A 6546-nucleotide genomic window follows, 5' to 3' on the forward strand; every position below is an offset into this window, starting at 1 on the left:
GTGGTGCTGGTGAAGACGGTGGTGTGGGAATCGAGGTGGCGTGAAAGACGAGGGGAATGTCAGGGCAGCTCCATGAACATGGAGGACGGGGTGGCTGAACCGGCGGGACGACGAGATCAACGACGGATCCTCATCCGGTACGGTGGATGAGGGACGTCGAGGTGTTGCTGTGGACGACGTCGTCGGGGAAGAGGCTCAGGCTGGGTGGTGGACGGAGGAGGGTGTGGGGCTTTGTCGCGGGTTTTCACGGCCTCGGTGTATGAATGGGTGGGCGGATGGGATGGGAGTGGGGAACCATGGCTTAGGGACGCGCTTGTCCGAAATGTGGGGTAAGTTACGAAAGTACCCCCACCGATTTGAGGCGGTTCTTTCAGTTTAGGGGTACCATGGGAATTTTGCGTGTTGAGACTTCACGGGAGGTGGGAGTTTTCGCGCGGGTTGAGATGGAAGGAGTTGTCGGAGCACAACGAGACAAAGATATATCTTAAATATTTCGGGCTAACAAGGCGTGGGTTGAAATTTCCGGACAAGCCTAACATGTACTGTACCAAATCAATTCGCACTACAAATGTCATTCAAAACTTTGAATTCATGTTATGTTCAATTAAATTATTTTGCTATGTGTATAATGCATGCAACCTACTACTCAAATGAACATTTTAGTGCATTCCAAACGTATATACTACCGCTTCAATATGTACTAAATTTGAATTCGTTTCTCTATTTGAATAAGATCTACAGTAATGATTGTTGTGAAGTCAAAGCATTTGAATTCGTTTCTCTATTTTAATAAGATCTATAATCATCATTATTGTTAAGTTAAACCATCATTTGTGTATTATCTTCCCAACACACCACATGATTAGCCTCGAGTTACATATGAACTATGTGTACTATATGAACTCAAACTCAATTTGTTGAATCCACTTTATGTTGATTTGAACTCACATTACATTTCTAGCTCTAGCTAGATCTTCATAATCTAAACCATGTCTCATATGTATAATGTGTTTATCACATTATGTATGGTGCCCCGCCCCCTACGCCTACAAGTATTTAGATGTGAGTTGCAAACACCACACATTACCACAAATTCAAATAAAATGTGAGAATGTTCGATATATAGTATTGTTTAGATTGTTCGATATTTAGTTGTAAGCTGCAAATGCCACACATTATCACAAATTCAAATAAAATGTGAGATTGTTTGATGTATAGTATGGTTTAGATTGTTCGACATTTAGCTGTGAGTTGCAAACGCCATGCATTATCACATTATGGTATAACATGTGCAACAAGCACGCGTATCACCGCTATATTCATGCATGCATATGTTTAAAACACTATGATCTCCTATTCAAATATATGAATCCACTTTCATATCAAATTATGATCTTTGTTAGTCTCTTACACCCACACAATCCTCTTACCTTTGTAGCTACCACTAACTTTCTCTCGTGCATGCACACGCCCTCCTCGCCCTCCCCCTCCCTCGGCATTCTATCCACCGGGCACATTCATTTTTTTCTTTAGGTCGTTCTCCCAGAGTCTCCACAACTCCTTTCCGACACACACCGATCGATAAACCTCTCCAGCGATGCCTGCCTACAACATACACATGCACCTTCAATCTCCTCCTTTATGTGTCCTTGCCTTGTGTCTCTCATACGGTCCCACACACATGTAAACTCTCGCCCCTCTTTTCATCGATCTCACAACCACACACTCCTCCCCCTATCTAGCTAGTAGCTGGGCCTCTCGCACCACCTCCTAGCTCCATTCTCTCTGTCTATCCGTCTCGCTGGGCCTTATTTGCCTCTAACAAATGGACGTACACCGACCAATCTCCCGCTATACATATAGCTAGCTAGGTCCTTATAACTCGTTTTACCCACACGTCGATCGATCTACCTCATTAGTTATGTCTCACCCTTCCTACGACAAACAACAATTGATCTACCGATCTAGTTAGGTTTTCTTACCAAACACATGGTTCACGCACAGGCACACATAGAAACACATCCCCACTCTTATTGATAACATTGCAGTTCCACCCTCAGTTTGTCTAGTAGGCCTCTCCCACCATCTTAGAGAAGCAACTCCATCACCCATCCAACACTCTACCCCTCTCCCTCCCCCTCTCTCTCCGTCCCATCATATTTCCCGTCCTTCAGTTATGTATGGATGTCGACCGATCTCCCTCAAGACATAGTTGGGTCTCTCCTTCTCAACACATATACGAGTCGTTCTACCTCTATAGTTAGGCCTCTGCCTCCCCCTCCCCCCCACCCCCTCCCCCCCACACCGATACATCGAGCACTCTAGTCATGTCTCCCTGCCACAAACAAACTTGACATGTGCCCTCTGACGTTCCGGTAGGTCAATCGTCCTATATCTTTGACTTGCACACACACACACACACACAAAATCGATGGCTCTCTTCATCAATCTCGCACCCACCCACTTGATCCTCTCTTCGACTCTATCGATACTATGACCCCTCCCTCTCTTCTCGTGGATCGCCCGACCCTCTATATATGATATGGATAGGCCTCCATTTCACACACATTGCATGCAAAATTTTGTTTGAGATGTCATCGACACATATTCCCACAAATACATTCACGAAATCAACCCCCCCCCCCAAAACAAAAAAACTCACGAACGCGGTTTGTATCTCTCTCACACACCCACGTAGGTGGGGGACATGCACGAAGAGAAGAGGTGCATGCACGGTGCATGTACTCCCGTATCTTTCCCAACCACACCCGCGCAGGTACACGGTGGAGCTCATTTCTGTACGAAAAGGCAGCCCACATGGTAATTTGGCACGTGTACTGGTTGTCCACTTGGTGGAGGGAGGATCGTCTACCACGGCTGAACAAACAAATTGTGACTTGACGTGTTATGTTAAAAAAAGAGGCAAACCATGTGGGGCTTACCTTAGAGGCAAGGCTCTATACACTAGGGTACTTTTGATGTGTCCCATCAACTCACAGAATGAGAAGAAGCTTGCTTAGTACGCCGTCTCCCCCGCCCACGGGCGCGGTGGCTCGCAGGATGAGGTGAAGCTTGCTTAGCACTGTACGCCTTACGCCCGCTCCCTCGCCCACGCGCGTGGTGGCTCGCAGGACGAGGAGAAAAATTTACTACTCCCTCCGTTTACTCCTCGTCCCTACTACCTTGGTTATAGAGATTATCACATTGTTTGGAATATATATGTCCTTTCGTAGATTTCAATATGAACTACTAGTACATACTCCAAACACTGATGTATATAGACGTATTTTTAGAGTGTAGATTCACTCATTTTGCTCCGTATGTAGCACTCTCCCTCGCCCCTCAACCCTCGCCCACGTGGTGGACGTGCAGCAATTCATTCGGTCTCATATAGCCAGAACGATATATACTGCACTACCATTATTGCTCGACTCCTCGAAGAGGCGAAGAGCCAATTGCAAGGTTAATATTTTGGAGATGCCAAGTGCAAGGTTATAGGAGAACAAGTAGTAGGTGCCGCATCATTTATAAATAAAGTTTTTTTCTTCAGTGGCACGTACGCAATATGATAGGTTCATATGGAGAGAAAAGGAAACCGCTCCACTATATACATAGTCAGGACGGGCCAGCCTACACGTTTGCTTGCCGGGGTTGCTCTCTTCACACTCTCTCGCACAAAACGACAGTGGCCACATCTCTAACATCCCGACGGATCATGTCCGCCGGGGGATGGGGTGGATGCTTAGTGTAGATGCGGTCGCCGTTGCCGACGGTGAAAACCCATTGTCAGCACATCCCGATCAGGGGTCCCCGCCGTTCTCTCTCACAAAGCCGGTGAGGTTGCCTTCGTCCCTTGCTCACTGCCGTGACGTGGGCAGTTTCCGCCTCCCACCGCCCTCCTCAAGGTTGAGCTACGTCCCGACATCCCTCAGATACAACTCCCTTTACAGCCGGCTTGCACCACTGCTCCAGCTGCCCACATCACTCCATGTGGATATTTCTCTACTTCTTTGCCCCGAAAATACCTCTACTAGCTTCTACGTATTGTATTTGTGATGAGTTTATGTCTCATCAACTAGTCCCAGTAATCTTATTCTAATCACGCTTCTTCAATTTCTTTGCCACAGGGATGCTCATCTCGATTTTGGTGAAACTGCACATAATGATCCGATGGTCAAAAGGTTGCAAACTTCATTTCTTAGGAAGCTCGAACATTGCCAGCAAATTGAAGCCTGGTTAGGGTTCACGGTTCAAGGGCTAGGGACTGCATGGATCGTTTTTTCTTTAGCTGCCTCTATTCCAAAATAAGTGTCAACTTTAGTAGTAGTACCACTTTGTACTAAAGTTTGCATAAAGTTGAGACACTTATTTTGGAACGGAGGGAGTACATATTTGCTATGATCTATCAATCATTGAGATGCAATAGCATGCATGTTAGTCTCCTTTGTATTTGATGAAATGTTGCAACGGGCAACCTTGGACGCAAGATACATGTAACAGAAGCTGGAAGCTTCATAGCATTGTACAAATTTATCTCGCTGATAAATTACAGTACGTACTATACTAGTACTTCCTCCGTTCCTAAATATAAGTCTTTGTAGAGATTTCACCATGAACCACATGCGGATGTATATAGATGCATTTTAAGTGTAGATTCATTCATTTTGTTCCGTATGTAGTTCACCTAGTGGAATCTCTGCAAAGACTTATCTACTAGTAATAGCTAGCCCCCACTACTAGGAATTCTCTATCCTCTCCTTGAGCCACATCATCAAAATTAATGTAGCCATTAGATGAACTAAATCAGTCCATAATAGCCGTCTGATCTAGACGTTGAGAGGCTCCGCACTAAGCCACATGCAAGCATGCAGAAATACCGTGGCATGCATGTGAGTGGGTTTTAAATCACATCAACATGTCTGCATGCAAGCATGCACTGATAGCATGCATGTAAGTGAGCTTTTGAGTCCCATTAACATGTCAAAAAGAAAAATATAATCCCATTATGCAGTACTACCTCCGTCCTGGTTTATTAGTGCCCTTTGTATTCCGTGTCAAATTTTAACCTTAAATTTAACTAATAAAATATTGATGCATGTAATAAAAAATAATATAATTTGAAACTACGGTGAAATAGGAATTCAACGATATAATTTTTAGTGACATGCATTACTATTTTGTTAGTTAAATCTCTAGTCAAAGTTTGGCACAAAATACAAAGGGGACTTATAAACCAGGATGGAGGTAGTAGGAGTTGGCTGATCTTTTTTCCTTACGTGGGATGATCTAAATGATGACGGGAGTTTTTTTAGTTTGGCTACCACATTTGTCATGCAGTTATAGAGTTTTTTTAGTTCTATGAAATCAATAATTTTACGCAGAGAGATATACGGCTGTTTCGCGGCAACATGCGGGGACTCATCTAGTATTTAGGAAAGGAGGGAGCACCATGTAAAGAGTTAGGTGTCACACGGTGTCCAGAAAATATGGCGATAAGGTGAGGTGAGCCATGTAATCACTGAGCCTGCGTGTTTTCACTGCTCTTTCACTCCTTCGCTTTAAGAATGGAGAAAATTGTAATCTAGTAGTACCTCCTTTCGCCGAAAGTGTGGGACATCCAGCAGTCCTACCACCTCAGTAATAAAGACCAATGAGCCGTCAAATCACATAGACCCAGCAGTAAGTTGGACGGACGAAGCAACCATCACTCTTGAATCCGCTTCTCCCTTCAATGCAGGCGCTAGTGAGAGGTCGCGTCTGCTCTGCCCGGGCATGAATGCGACACCGATACTTTGGAGCAGCGCTGATCGTTTTGGGCGGGAAGCGCGCGCGATGGAGGGGCTTTGGGTGGGCCAGGCTAGTCAGGAGCGGACGTGGCAATTGTCCGCCCGTCCCTACCGGACACCCGGAAACGAGAGGATGCACCGACTCTCATGGCTAAAATCGTACACTACACACCATCTCTCTGTAGGAGTAGGTCGATCTGTCGCTCTCTCTAACACACACATGCTGTTAAACACACACACACACACACACACACACACACAGGTTCATAGAATAGGAAAATCGTGCGAGTGAGAAGCCACAGGAAGTGAGATACAAATAGAGTACGTACAAGAAGAGAAGAGGTGACGAATATTCCATCAAATCTGGATTGAGGAGTAGTACTCCCTCCGTCTAGGTGTTAAGTCATCTTACGGAAATCAGATGTTCCCAAAATGTTTAGGCTTCGTCCATTACCTTCGCATCTCAATCCCCTCATGGCCTCGTTGCTAGCGAGCGTTGTTACTTAGGGAGCATTTGGATCCTTAGCAAGAACAACTTATAGCATAGCCGGGCGAGGTTAGGCATTTGGAACTGTTAAAATATGTTACCTTTTATGGGCCAGCTAGGTTGGGTGGGCTAGAAAAACCTTGCTAGCTCAGGAGAGCCAGATCGGCTCGCTTCTGACGGCAAACTTCGTGTAGTAGTGACATAGACTAGTAACACATGCATGTTACTAGTCCAAGTTACTCACCACTATGACTAGCCTAAGCAATGTAACCA

This window comes from Triticum aestivum, chromosome 2B (genome assembly GCF_018294505.1).
Source record: "Triticum aestivum cultivar Chinese Spring chromosome 2B, IWGSC CS RefSeq v2.1, whole genome shotgun sequence".
In the NCBI taxonomy this organism is placed as follows: domain Eukaryota; kingdom Viridiplantae; phylum Streptophyta; class Magnoliopsida; order Poales; family Poaceae; genus Triticum; species Triticum aestivum.